We start from the raw sequence: 16,177 nt of genomic DNA on the forward strand, positions 1-16,177 counted from the left end.
ACACAAGTTTGTAAATAATTTTTAATGACTCAGAATCAATTTAAAGTTGTCCCCATAATATTGCTTTCACTCAAATTCAGGGGTTTTTTTTTTTTTTTTTTTTCCAGTATGAGAGAAAGAAGTGGTGTTAAAAAGAGTCAGCTATGACTGACATATAACTGGCCCCTTATAATTAACAGATGCTATGTGAGCATCTGTTCTAATGGATTTTTACCCCTTTATGAGACAACAAAATCCCACTACTTCAGTCATGAAATACTTTCCTTAACACTCCAAACTGAGTTTCATGTTCAAATCTCTTATCTTCAGTTTCAAAGTTCAGTGCCTTCACTGGCTCAGACAACTCCAATACAGTTCTTATTTCAAAACCCTTTGAGTACATCTACTACTGGTAGAACTAAGATTATTCAGGAGATATGAAATTGATCAAATACAGTCTGACACTCTTTTAATAATTTTTAAATACAGAACTACCTACCTTTTTAATGGAAAGGACCTTTTAAATTTAGTAACTAGCTAAAAATCAGAGTTATTTTTAAATCCACGCCTATCATTTATTCTTATTTTAAAATGTAACATATAAAAGATCTGGAGATTAAAAAGAAAATGATCATTTTTAAAATAAAAATAGATTTCCTATGCTTAATTATCTGCATTTTCTCAATCAGATTAGTAAATAGTACCTTGAATATCAAAAATAGTTGCTGGAAATAAATCTTTAGCAGCTTATGTTTCTGGGCCTATTGATTTCTTTTTATTTGTATAGTGATGGTGGGGAGGGCAGGACTCAAGGTCTTAAGCGTTCTTTGGTATAAAACATCAATTTCTATTGATTCTTTAAACTCTTAAAATTGCATTTAAAGACAGCAAGTTTAAAATACATACTTTTTTTCTAACCCTAATTTTTAACTTCTTATGATTGTTTTGTTTGACTTTCACGAGTTCACAATGAGAGATGACTGAGAACAGCTGAGGGTTTAGAAATGGGATATAGAGCATTTAACCTCAAACTTTAATTCAATCAGTAGGGAACAAAAGTTAAATCTAAATAAGGCTCAACAGTAATGCCTGAAATCACAGTCAATTTTTTATTGCTCCAAGGTCAGTTACCTGGTTGGTAGATTATTCAGGCCTTCTATTCTTATATATATTCTACTGCTACCATTTTTTTTTTTTTTTTTGCCATTTCAGTATTTATTATTACCTCCCCTAAAGAGGAAATATTAAGCTTTAAAATACAAACCAGTATAACTTTGATACATATTAGTACCTGTCATAAAAAAACTAATAAAGGGTTGAGATATTCACAAATTACAATTATCCAACCTATTATGATGGATAACAAAAAACCAGCTATACTTTATCAGTTTATCTTAAACTAAATCCTAGACAGTCAAGCATACACTTCAACCATCTCCAAATGAGAAATGGAAATACAACCCAAGAATTCCTAATTGTAAGGTATAGTGTAACTGCTGAAAAGAAGTAATGAACTATAAAATAAAAAAGGGATTAAAATGTCAATAAGGTTTAAGCTATTCTATCCAATGGAAGAGTAGCAATATTGCCAGATAACATTTTACATACTAATTTTTAAAAACACTCTAAAGTAATAGAAAGCAAAAACTTAAGCCTAAAGATAAGATATTGAGAGAAACGTTTCTTTACCGATTAGCAAAAAATGTATTCAGTATGATTCCGTGCTAGGAGTTAGGGAGATGTCAAGACACCTTACATGTGGTTCTTGCTTTGAGATCTTAAAACTTAATGATTGCTTAGAAATGTACCGTATTTCATCAAATCTAAGACATCAATTGTAAGACACTCTTATTTTATTTACCATTAAGGAAAACATACTGCCAATTACAATTGAAAGACACAATTATATGATGTGTCCACATTTTAGAGATGTCAAAATAGAAAAAAATATGCTTCTTAGAATCATGAACTCTAAAAATTACCATATTTATTGATCTTTATCTTTATAACATGGCATTTGCCAGTCTAATGAATCTCTGATTATCTCTGGCAGGTTTTAAGTGCTAAAGAAATGCTTGTTGAATGAATAAATGAATGCATAAGCAAACATTTAAGTGTTCAAGGGCTCTGCGAAACAGATTAATTAATGATGGTAATGTAACCTCATATTTTCCTTTTATCATAATTAATGTAAATATACTACCACAAAAAATAGAAACTTAAAAATTTAAAACCCAGACTCCCTACCACACAAAAATAAATTTCTATATTTTTTCATATTCCTGTCCAATTCTTATCCATATACTTAAGGGTTTTTTGTTTTTTTTTTTTTAACTTAAAACCAAGTCCAAGATCACACCACTGCACTCCAGCCTGGACAACAGTGCAAGACTCCATCTCAAAAAAAACACAAAAAACAAAAAAAACCCAAGTCGTTAAAAATACTTGAGACTACACAATTAAATGACTAAGCAAAAATTATATTCATGAAAAACAAGTTCAACAAGGTGAAACATGGTTTAACAAAGACCTACGGCAGACCTCCTAGAATGTTCCATCCTCTCATCCCCTAATTATGAGAACTAAATTTATTATGATAATCCATAAGTCACTCGGTCATTCAATACTTACTAAGCACTAACTACATAGATGCTTAAACCTGAGAATAAAGATCAAGAGATTGTTCTTGCCATTCAAGAACTCACAGTCCAACATTACTATGTGATGCTATAGGGTCCAGATCATGAGTCCTTAGAGAATTCTCACAACCATCTTAATGTATAAAAATAATTCCCTCTAAACACCTTCTCTTTGAACATCTCTGAGAAAGAATTCTCTCGTTCCTTCCAACAGTGGGCTGAAACTACAGCAAAGCTTAATAAAGATTTGTAAAAAATAAATTGTTTTCACAATAATTCTTATGTCCAAGAGCTAAATGCTCATTTAATAGTTCTCACTTATGTGAAGCCCTTTCAACTAAGTGAAGGTCCCAAAAATTCAAATGTTACCTTAAAGGACATAAATAGTCCATACACCTGAACCATAAATCTTCCTGTATTCAATGTCTACATAAGGCACTGAAAAAATAAAAAATATTAATACAACATTATTATGGCAGTACAGGCACCCCAGTGGTTAACTTTCCACCTAACCTGCAAGTACTTTCTAATGCATGATAAAACTAAAATACTATACGGTTTCCATGATCATCTCATCATTTTTTTTTTACAGTAAGATGCAGGATCTAAATAAGGTCTATACAGCATAATTGCTTGATATATCTCTAAAGTCTCTTTTATTCTATGGTTTTGTTCTCCATCTTTTTTTCCTTGCAATGTTTTTGTTGAAAAAAGTTGTCTCTCTTCAACCCAAATGTCTATCAATGATAGACTGGATTAAGAAAATGTGGCACATATACACCATGGAATACTATGCAGCCATAAAAAGGGATGAGTTCACGTCCTTTGTAGGGACATGGATGAAACTAGAAACCATCATTCTCAGCAAACTATCGCCAAAGACAAAAAACCAAACACCACATGTTCTCACTCATAGGTGGGAACTGAACAATGAGAACACTTGGACACAGGAAGGGGAACATCACACACCGGGGCCTGTCGTGGGGTGGCGGGTGCGGGGAGGGATAGCACTAGGAGATATACCTAATGTAAATGACGAGTTAATGGGTGCAGCATATATGGCACATGGATACATATATAACAAACCTGCACGTTGTGCACATGTACCCTAGTTGTCTCTCTTGTAGAATTCTCACAGCCCAGATTTTGCTGACTACTTTCCTGTGTTGTCATCTAACATGCACCTCTGTACTCTGTATTTTTAGTAAACTGATAGTTAAATCTACAGACGTAATCTGATTCAAACCTGACTCTTTGGTAAGACCAATTCATAAGCAGTTTGTATACTCCATTAGGAAACAAATTTCTGGCAGTCATTTGTGTGTGTGTGTGATGTTAACACCCATCAATAATCACTGTCTGAGGTCATTATTACATTTACAATAAAATAACATTGAAAAAATGCTGCTAAGGATATCCGTTATGGAATACGAAATAAATGAAATGAAGCGAGAAGAGAAATTTAGAGAAAAAAGAAAAGAAACGAACAAAGCCTCCAAGAAACACAGGACTATGTGAAAAGACCAAATCTACATCTGATTGGTGTACCTGAAAGTGACAGGGAGAATGGAACCAAGTTGGAAAGCACTCTGCAGGATATTATACAGGAGAACTTCCCTAATCTAGCAAGGCAGGCCAACATTCAAATTCAGGAAATACAGAGAATGACACAAAGATACTCCTCGAGAAGAGCAACTCCAAGACACATAATTGTCAGATTCACCAAAGTTGAAATGAAGGAAAAAATGTTAAGGGCAGCCAGAGAGAAAGGTCGGGTTACCCACAAAGAGAAGCCCATCAGACTAACAGCTGATGTCTCAGCAGAAACTCTACAAGCCAGAAGAGAGTGGGGGCCGATATTCAACATTCTTAAAGAAAAGAATTTTCAACCCAGAATTTCATATCCAGCCAAACTAAGCTTCGTAAGTGAAGGAGAAATAAAATACTTTACAGACAAGCAAATGCTGAGACATTTTGTCACCACTAGGCCTGCCCTAAAAGAGCTCCTGAAGGAAGCACTAAACAAGGAAAGGAACAATCGATACCAGCCACTGCAAAAACATGCCAAATTGTAAAGACCATCAAGGCTAGGAAGAAACTGCATCAACTAATGAGCAAAATAACCAGATAACATCATAATGTCAGGATCAAATTCACACATAACAATACTAACCTTAAATGTAAATGGGCTAAATGCTCCAATTAAAAGACACAGACTGGCAAATTGGATAAAGAGTCAAGACCCATCAGTGTGCTGTATTCAGGAAAAACATCTCACGTGCAGAGACACACATAGGCTCAAAATAAAGGGATGGAGGAAGATCTACCAAACAAATGGAAAACAAAAAAAGGCAGGGGTTGCAATCCTAGTCTCTGATAAAACAGACTTTAAACCAACAAAGATCAAAAGAGACAAAGAAGGCCATTACATAATGGTAAAGGGATCAATTCACAAGAAGAGCTAACTATCCTAAATATATATGCACCCAATACAGGAGCAACCAGATTCATAAAGCAAGTCCTTAGAGACCTAGAAAGAGACTTAGACTCCCACACAATAATAATGGGAGACATACTTTTTTTTTTTTTTTTTTTTTTGAGACAGAGTCTCGCTCTGTCGCCCAGGCTGGAGTGCAGTGGCGCAATCTCAGCTCACTGCGAGCTCCGCCTCCCAGGTTCACGCCATTCAATAATGGGAGACTTTAACACCCTACTGTCAACATTAGAGTGATCAATGAGACAGAAAGTTAACAAGGATATCCAGAAATTGAACTCAGCTCTGCGCCAAGTGGACCTAATAGACGTCTACAGAACTCTCCACCCCCAAATCAACAGAATATACATTCTTCTCAGCACCACATTGCACTTATTCCAAAATTGACCACATAGTTGGAAGTAAAGCACTCCTCAGCAAATGTAAAAGAACAGAAATTATAACAAACTGTCTCTCAGACCACAGTGCAATCAAACTAGAACTCAGGATTAAGAAACTCACTCAAAACCACTCAACTACATGGAAACTGAACAACCTGCTCCTGAATGACTACTGGGTACATAACAAAATGAAGGCAGAAATAAAGATGTTCTTTGAAACCAACGAGAACAAAGACACAACATACCAGAATCTCTGGGACACATTCAAAGCAGTGTGTAGAGGGAAATTTATAGCACTAAATGCCCACAAGAGAAAGCAGGAAAGATCCAAAATTGACACCCTAACATCACAATTAAAAGAACTAGAGAAGCAAGAGCAAACACATTCAAAAGCTAGCAGAAGGCAAGAAATAACTAAGATCAGAGCAGAACTGAAGGAAATAGAGACACAAAAAACCCTTCAAAAAATCAACGAATCTAGCAGCTGGTTTTTTGAAAAGATCAACAAAAGTGATGGACCGCTAGCAAGACTAATAAAGAAGAAAAGAGAGAAGAATCAAACAGATGCAATAAAAAATGATAAAGGGGATATCACCACCGATCCCACAGAAATACAAACTACCATCAGAATACTATAAACACCTCTATGCAAATAAACTAGAAAATCTAGAAGAAATGGATAAATTCCTCGATACATACACCCTCCCAAGACTAAACCAGGAAGAAGTTGAAACTCTGAATAGACCAATAACAGGCTCTGAAATTGACGCAATAATAGTTTACCAACCAAAAAAAGTCCAGGACCAGATAGATTCACAGCCGAATTCTACCAGAGGTACAAAGAGGAGCTGGTACCATTCCTTCTGAAACTATTCCAATCAATAGAAAAAGAGGGAATCCTCCCTAACTCATTTTATGAGGCCAGCATCATCCAGATACCAAAGCCTGGCAGAGGCACAACAAAAAAAAGAGAATTTTAGACCAATATCCCTGATGAACATCGATGCCAAAATCCTCAATAAAATACTGGCAAACCGAATCCAGCAGCACATCAAAAAGCTTATCCACCATGATCAAGTGGGCTTCATCCCTGGGATGCAAGGCTGGTTCAACATACGCAAATCAATAAACATAATCCAGCATATAAACAGAATCAACGACAAAAACCATATGATTATCTCAACAGATGCAGAAAAGGCCTTTGACAAAATTCAACAACGCTTCATGCTAAAAACTCTAAATAAATTAGGTATTGATGGGACATATCTCAAAATAATAAGAGCGATCTATGACAAACCCACAGCCAATATCATACTGAATGGGCAAAAACTGGAAGCATTCCCTTTGAAAACTGGCACAAGACAGGGATGCCCTTTCTCACCACTCCTGTTCAACATAGTGTTGGAAGTTCTGGCCAGGGCAATCAGGCAGGAGAAGGAAATAAAGGGTATTCAATTAGGAAAAGAGGAAGTCAAATTGTCCCTGTTGGCAGATGACATGATTGTATATCTAGAAAACCCCATTGTCTCAGCCCAAAACCTCCTTAAGCTGATAGGCAACTTCAGCAAAGTCTCAGGATACAAAATCAATGTGCAAAAATCACAAGCATTCTTATACACCAATAACAGACAAACAGAGAGCCAAATCATGAGTGAACTTCCATTCACAATTGCTTCAAAGAGAATAAAATACCTAGGAATCCAACTTATAAGGGACGTGAAGGACCTCTTCAAGGAGAACTACAAACCACTGCTCAATGAAATAAGAAGATGCAAACAAATGGAAGAACATTCCATGCTCATGGGTAGAAGAATCAATATCGTGAAAATGGCCATAGTGCCCAAGGTAATTTATAGATTCAATGCCATCCCCATCACGTTACCAATGACTTTCTTCACAGAATTGGAAAAAACTACTTTAAAGTTTATATGGAATCAAAAAAGAGCCACATTGCCAAGACAATCCTAAGCCAAAAGAACAAAGCTGGAGGTATCAGGCTACCTGACTTCAAACTATACTACAAGGCTACAGTAACCAAAACAACATGGTACTGGTACCAAAACAGAGACATAGACCAATGGAATAGAACAGAGCCCTCAGAAATAATGTCACATATCTACAACCATCTGATCTTTGACAAACCTGACAAAAACAAGAAATGGGGAAAGGATTCCCTATTTAATAAATGGTGCTGGGAAAACTGGCTAGCCATATGTAGAAAGCTGAAACTGGATCCCTTCCTTACACCTTATACAAAAATTAATTCAAGATGGATTAAACACTTAAATGTTAGACCTAAAACCATAAAAACCCTAGAAGAAAACCTAGGCAATACCATTCAGGACATAGGCAAGGCAAGACATAGGCAAGGCAGAACATAGGCAAGGACTTCATGACTACAACACCAAAAGCAATGGCAACAAAAGCCAAAATTGACAAATGGGATCTAATTAAACTAAAGAGCTTCTGCACAGCAAAAGAAACTACCATCAGAGTGAACAGGCAACCTACAGAATGGGAGAAAATTTTTGCAACCTACTCATCTGACAAAGGGCTAATACCCAGAATCTGCAATGAACTCCAACAAATTTACAAGAAAAAAACAAACAACCCTATCAACAAGTGGGCGAAGGATATGAACAGACTCTTCTCAGAAGAAGACATTTATGCAGCCAAATGCCACATGAAAAAATGCTCATCATCACTGGCCATCAGAGAAATGCATATCAAAACCACAATGAGATACCATCTCACACTGGTTAGAATGGCGATCATTAAAAAGTCAGGAAACAACAGGTGCTGGAGAGGATGTGGAGAAATAGGAACACTTTTACACTGTTAGTGGGACTATAAACTAGTTCAACCATTATGGGAGTTGGTGTGGCAATTCCTCAGGGATCTAGAACTAGAAATACCATTTGACCCAGAAATCCCATTACTGAGTATATACCCAAAGGATTATAAATCATGCTGCTATAAAGACACATGCACACATATGTTTATTGTGGCACTATTCACAATAGCAAAGACGTGGAACCAACCCAACTGTCCAACAATGATAGACTGGATTAAGAAAATGTGGCACATATACACCATGGAATACTATGCAGCCATAAAAAATGATGAGTTCATGTCCTTTGTAGGGACATGGATGAAGCTGGAAACCATCATTCTCAGCGAACTATCGCAAGCACAAAAAACCAAACACAGCATGTTCTCACTCATAGGTGGGAATTGAACAATGAGAACACATGGACACAGGAAAGGGAACATCACACACTGGGGCCTGTTGTGGGGTGGGGGGAGTGGGGAGGGACAGCCTTTGGAGATATAACTAATGTTAAATGATGAGTTACTGGGTGCAGCACACCAACATGGCACGTGTATACATATGTAACTAACTTGCACGTTGTGCACATGTACCCTAAAACTTAAAGTATAACAAAAAAAAATCACAATTTTCATTTAAAGTATATGTTTGTATGCTAGAAGTACTTGAAGAAAATTAGAGAAGCATCCAGATAGAGACTTGTAAAGCAGTTGAAGGAAACTTCAAAGCATTTTCAGGAGCCATAGATGCTGACGCAACTAATTCCTTCATTAGATCTTCTTCAACATTAATTTCTTTTCCTTAAAAAAGAATGTATTATATTAACACAACTCTAACATCTAAAAGTCTAAGGTCCTTTTTTAGCTCACAAATAAAGATTTCATAGTTCCCATGGTTATTTGCAAAGGTAAAACGTTTGATAAGTTCTGCCCTCCCCAAATCACAGATAGAAAGCTAAAGTACACATCAAGGTTACAGTATTAGAATACCAAAAAAATCTCTGTGACTTCTATTAGGTGAACCTCCATTCCCCTGCACTCAAGTTGCCATGGAGGACTCCTACTACTAGGGAAACATTCTTGGTCTCTCTCTGCCCCACTTGCTTGAGACAATGAATTAGGCATGCTTAGTTCAGACCCTTGTGGGTTTTCTGGTTTTTTTTTTGTTTGTTTTGTTTTTGAGATGAAGTCTCGCCCTGTTGCCCAGGCTGGAGTGCAATGGCAGGATCTCAGCTCACTGCAACTTCTACCTCTCGGGTTCTAACGATTCTCCTGCCTCAGCCTCCCGAGTAGCTGGGATTACAGGCACCCGCCACCACGCATGGCTGATTTTTGTATGTTTAGTAGAGATGGAGTTTCACCATGTTGGGCAGGCTGGTCTCAAACTCCTTACCTTGTGATCCACCCGCCTTGGCCTCCCAAAGTTCTGGGATTACAGGCATGAGCCATCGTACCCGGCCCCCTGTGGGTTTTCTGAAGATTCATCTGTTCAGAGAGGGAACATACTGGTCTGCTCTTATTTTTGAGGTAAGCCTGTATCTGAATGGGAGGCTGGCAACTGTTCAGTTGCCCCAGGGATTCACTGAAAAAGTCTACCTGACTCAGGGTGAAGTGTAAGGAAATCTACTGTGGGTATATATTAAAGCCACATCCTGGCCGGGCGTGGTGGCTCACACCTGTAATCCCAGCACTTTGGAAGGCTGAGGCAGGCGGACCACAAGGTCAGGAGTTCGAGACCAGCCTGGCCAATATGGTGAAACCCCGACTCTATTAAAAATACAAAAATTAGCTCGTTGTGGTGGCACATGCCTGTAGTCCCAGCTACTCGGGAGGCTGAGGGAGAAGAATCGCTTGAACTCGGGAAGCAGTGGTTGCAGTGAACCGAGGTCACACCACTACACTCCAGCCTGGGCGACAGAGCGAGACTCCGTCTCAAAAAAAAAAAAAAAAAGCCATATCCTGTAATCCAGCTTTGTATCGGTTATTCCTTTATGAAGCTGATATGTTCATGTTCATCTGTATGATTCCTACATCTATTCTCAATAAATTCTGTTCTCAAAGAGAAACAAGGGTGGTTCTCCACTGAACACTCAGAACACTAGTAATATCTAAGAAAACATTTTATTTCATACAGAGGCATAAATACCTTTTAAATTGGCATTTTTATTTCCTCTATTTCAAATACAGATAGTTAACTTTTCGTTATGGAGAATTTAAATATATACAAAAGCGGAGAGAAGGGCATAATAAAAAGCCACATGTACTCATTGCCTGTCTCTAGTAATTATCAACTTATGGCCACTAGTGTCTTATCTGCACCCAGTCCAATCCCTCTGTAAATTATTTTGAAGCAAATCCTAGTCACTGTATTTCATTTTGTCAGTATTTCAGAATGCATCTCTAAGGACTCTTTTATATCACACCTAAGTTAACATTTACTTCCTTAATGTCATCAAATACCCAGTCAATGATCAAATTTACCTGATCATAATTTTTTTAACAGAAGGATCCAAATAAGGCTCCTATAATACACTTGGTTGATATATCTCTAATATCTCTTTTATTCTAATGATTTTTTTTCTCCACCTGTTTTTCCTTGCAATTTATTTGTTGAAAAAAAAGTCACCTGTCTTGTCGAGTTCTCACAGTCTGGATTTTTTTCCTGTGCTGTTATCCAACATGCACCTCTGTCCTGTATTTTCTGTTAATTGATAATTAAATCTAGAGACTAAATAAGATCCAAATCTGACTTTTTGGTAAGACCACCCCAAAGGCAGATTGTATACTCCATCAGGAAATATAATTTCTGGCTATCTTGTGTGTGTATGTGTATATGTTATGATTTAGGCCATCTAAATTCATTATTTCATTTGAAGGGGTTCAGAGCACATAACCCCAAACTATGCCACTCTGACATAATGATTATTTTCAGCTTAAGGCAACTGAAAAAATGCAGGTACAGAACTGAGCTCTGTCCTCCCCACATCTACCTGAAAAAAAAAAAAAAAACACACATCACCCTTGGGAAAGTGCCGCTGCAACCTCCACCCCCCTTCCCATACCAGAAGGGGGATGACAACCTTTATCACAGATGAGATGGCACCAAGAGTTTACACAAACCAACCTCACTAATGACCCCTTCTCTACCATCAGTTTCCATCATATATTTGCCTTCTCAGAATTTGCACGCCAAGAAACTCCAAGTCGATTTCCTTTGTCTTGTCACTCAACAAATTTCTTGTTCTACTAAGATGCTATATAAGCCGAAGTTTTATTTTTCTTTTTTGAGACAGGGTCTTACTCGGTCATCCAGGCTACAGTCAGTGGCCCCGATCACAGCTCACTGCAGCCTCAACCTCCTGAGCTAAGGTGATCCCCCCACCTCAGCCTCCCAAGTAGCTTGGACCACAGGTGTGCACCACCACACCCAGCTAACTTTTGTATTTTTTAATAGAGACATGGTTTTGCCATGTTGCCCACGCTAGCCTCAAACTCCTGAGCTCAAGGAATCCTCCCATCTCGGCCTCCCAAAGTATTAGGATTACAGGGCTGAGTCACCGTGCCCAGCCTAAGCCCAAGTTTTAACCACCCCTATGAGTTACTTGAGCACTCGTGTGTGTGTATGTGTGTGTGTGTGTGTGTGTGTGTATGCAACGTATGCATTGATATGCTTCTTTTTCTCTCATTAACCTGTCTTTTGTATGTCTAAGTTGTAGAGCCCTGGTCAATGAATCTAAGATACGTAGAAGAAAAGTGTTTTCCTCCTCTACACATTAGAGGTTGCCAAATCACAATATTTTAATTCTATCATTCTTCCTAGCTTGAATTCTTCACAGAAATTTCTTCTCATCAATTATTACTGATCCCAAGACACAGTTTACATAAGAAAGGCAGATTTTGACTCTGCCCCTTTATTTATCAATTTTCAAAATAATGAGTTAGTTCCCCAGCATTCTCCAAAGGTGAGTTATCTTTTTAAAGTATGATTATGAACACGTGGATTTAAACATATGTGATATGTTGCAATTCATTGCAGTTACTTCCCGTATCTATGCTCAAGTTGCCAAATGGATTTTTAAAGCTATATTTTAAAGATGTTCAAGAAAATAATTTTCAAATGCCTAGAGTAAGGGTATTTTGTAGTTGAGAGAGACTGATTTTATCTAGAAATTATAGAGTTTTACTGCTAAGATGACAAATTTGAAAGTGAAATACTGTTAGACACTTGCTGTCCTTATCCTAAAATTTGATTCTATGCTACTGCATGAAGCAGCAATTACCTTTTCACTCACTCCTGTCATCCTCCCAAACCTTGCAACATCTTATCCAACTAAACAAAATTCAGCTACAGCTCCAAAACACAAGCCGAAAGGACAAAATTATTAGAAATAAGGAGAAAAGCAGCAACGGTGGCACACGCATCTGTGTGATGACACTGCCGTAATTCCCTACTTGATTCAGGGCACGATCCAAAACAACAGAAATTCAATCAACACATTCACCACACACAGTGGATTAGGGGGTTTTAGAAATGGAAAAGTTATTTGGTTAACAGATTTTAGTAAAATTTACTATAATAAAGTTGTCTAAAGTCAACTCACACTGGATATAAGTGCTTTAAAAAAAATGCCAGATATGGAGTCTGTTATTAATATTGTAGCTGTTGGAATTTGCGATAAAAAGGATTCTGCTTATACCCTTTTTTCCAGGCATAAGTATGTTAATAGCTCTAAAAATATTAACTTTTTCAAGCTATCAAATAACTATTAACCAATGGCATACTTACAGTTTCTTAAAAAGCTGCCCAAAGACATAGCCAATGAGTATGTTCATGCAAGTTAAAAATAAAATAGACCAACTTACAACTATGGAAGTGTGGCAGACGCCAATACCTGCCTTCCAGACCCCCTTTCAAGACAGGACTCACTGCTCAGCTGTGAGGAATATAGTTATCTGACTGCCTCCAGCTGTTGACTTCAGGATCCATTTCCGCTTTCAAGCCAAAGTTATACTAGCTCAATCGGCTCCTAGTCACTGGGATGTAAGCAAGATAGTAGAAGCCAGGTGCATGTTCTCCATGAAGGACCCTCAGCAAATAACTAAGCAAGGCAATTGTACAAAGCCCTAGCTATTTACATCCAGCAGAGAGCTCTTAAAAAGCAGCCTTTCCTCCAGTGGTCCCCATTGGGCTGGCAGAAACTTTGTCACATCTGCATCAGAGTCTGAGACAGCTCCCCTTATCCAATTCTGCTTCCTCCTTTCTCCTTTCATTGGCTTTCTCTCTTATAAACCTATTGCATGCTTAACCCCATTTTAGTGTCTCTTTCTCAGGGAACCCAGGTACTAGAAGGATCTATACTGACTATCTGTTTCCCAGGGAACCCAGATCCTAGGATCTAAACTACACTGATTTCCATTCTCTGAAGGTTAGTGTATAAGAAAGAATATGTTTAGCTTGAGAATATTTCCTTAAAAATGAGCATATTGTTCATTTTTAGTGGATTATCAAGCTATATTGAGTTTACTTTCTTGTGAACGTACAGCTTCACCAACCATCCTAGAGGCACATTTTGTTCTCCAGTCTGGCACTTCATCATGGGTCATCTGATTCTTTTCCAGTCATGATCACCATCCTACATAACCTTGTCTGTTTCCTGAAGGAGCAAGGAATGGTCAAACGAGCAACAGAGAAAACTCTTCTTAAAATGTGTTATGAACTCAGTTTAGTTTAATGTGTCAAACGCTAGAGTATTACATGCAATTTTAGCACAGTCCATTTTTTGGAAGACTCTTGCTGAGGCTTAGCCTTCTTTAGTGATCTCCCAATCAATATGACCCTCACTTCATGTTCAAAAAATACTAAAGAAGAACAGAAAAGGCAGCTGTCTGTTAGGTTACACAGGATTTATTGGGTATCTTCAAAAACCAATCTGAGAAAATTTTCCACTCACTGATTTTAGCTGAGCCACTGAGAAAACAAGAAAATCCTTCTGCAAAATTTTCAATAAAATGATATTATCTAAAGACTTGAAGCGTGAAACCTGGATTATGACAGCTGACCAAAAAAACCCAGAGTGTAATGTCTTCAAAAACTAAGAAACAAAAAAAGTACAATGATATAAAATTTTAAAACTGGAAAGGTATTTCTCTAATTTGACAATGCATAATATACATATGTAATGGTAAAGATAATTCTAAACTATTAGGAGTAAAAACATTCGGTTCTTAATTCTGTTCATAATATGTTTATACTTTGTAGATTTTCCTGTGTTCTTCTTACCAAGAATGACTCTTCGGGTTTTTTTTTTTTTAGTACACTACAGAATTAAATTTTTAAAAACAACATACAGACTGAAAGTTCTACAGGTCAGCAAATGACCGAAAAACTTCACAGTTGATTATATGTAAATCTGATGACTTTTCAAACAATTAAATGTGAATCATGAAGTCATATCATCACTGTATTACAAAAGCCAAAAAGCAGGCTTCTTCATCTATCTTAGATTCACTGTGGTAGACCACAAACTGGCCACAAATTATTCCCCCTCCCAATATTGCCACCACCATTAGCAATGGGACTTAGTTACTTCTACCATGAGAGGTCAAGTTTATTTATCCACTCACTGAATTTGTGCCAGCTCCTAACTTGCTTTGGCTGATGAAACAGCAGCAAACATGAGGCAAGCTGAGACTTGAAAAGTGTCTTACTTTGGGGCTTGCCCTTCTGCTGCTATTAGAACTCCACGATCATTATGTGAACAAGCACCTGAAAAACCACATCGAGGGAGACCACAGTCATTTCAGCTGAAGGTCTCAGCTGAAATGAACCAGCCAGCCCCCGCCAATCTACCAGCTGACAGAGGCATAAGTGAACCTAGCCAAGATCAGTCGCTCCTGGTGCAAAGACAGACTCACCCAGCTGAGCCTAGCCCGAATTGCCATCCTGCAGAATAATGAGCTAAATAGATGGGGTTGTGTTAAGCCACTAAGTTTGGCGTGACAGCTGACAGAGCAATAGGTAACTAACATACTCACATATGGCTTTTTACTCTTTACAGAATATTTACTCTATCATTAAACAACTAAAGTATATGTGACCACCACTGTGGGGAAAATAGAACCAAATATATGTCAGCATTTGTACACTAACCATTATTCTATAGGCTGGCCTCTTCTACAGAGTCATCTTCTAACTATGGGATAGGAATAGCCAAGAGGATATTTCACAGAGGAAAGACAGCAATGAACATGATCTCTTAACAATTTATTCAAACATTTAAAGTCCACAACCTGATCACATACTGTGTATTCACTATTTAACTTTCCCAGACAAAACAACTTTAGGATTCCTTAACACCCAAGTATTAGTGATTATAAGAAATTATCAGATTTTCTTTAATCTAACAACTTACTAGGGTAAAATATAGCACAAGAAAACTTTAGCTGTCCAAAATCTTACCTTTCCAGAAATAATTAGTTCCCCTCAAAAATGATCACTTTAATAAATGGAGTGTCTCTCAGGACATAGCAACAAGTAATATTGCAAAAAAAAAAAGGCTGTAGATGATTGTTTAACATGCCATGATTTGGTTGACTTGCATCACAACAGGAAAACAGTGATGACAGGCCAGTAATATATATGAGACAAATCTTTTCAAGCAAAAGTTTAAAAGCACAGTACTATTTAATAACTTTGCTGGACTTTGTCTCTGGTTCCTATGGTCTCTAAACCCTTGGAATTTTCCAAGTGGTAAGAATGTCTTCATTATTCATGGTGGGTCCCTTGGACCACACCTAAGTTTATACTAACGGAACAACTCACAGTGGGCCCTGAGATAACATCAAGAAGGGGCTGG

The 16,177-nt window shown here is 37.5% G+C and overlaps 1 protein-coding gene across 3 annotated transcripts in view; it reads right to left on the reverse strand.

The window, feature by feature from the left end:
- Positions 1–16,177, reverse strand: part of WDR41 (WD repeat domain 41) — a 191,218-nt gene that overhangs the window by 39,388 nt on the left and 135,653 nt on the right. The window lies entirely within an intron of this gene.

This window comes from Symphalangus syndactylus, chromosome 11, assembly GCF_028878055.3.
Source record: "Symphalangus syndactylus isolate Jambi chromosome 11, NHGRI_mSymSyn1-v2.1_pri, whole genome shotgun sequence".
NCBI lineage: Eukaryota > Metazoa > Chordata > Mammalia > Primates > Hylobatidae > Symphalangus > Symphalangus syndactylus.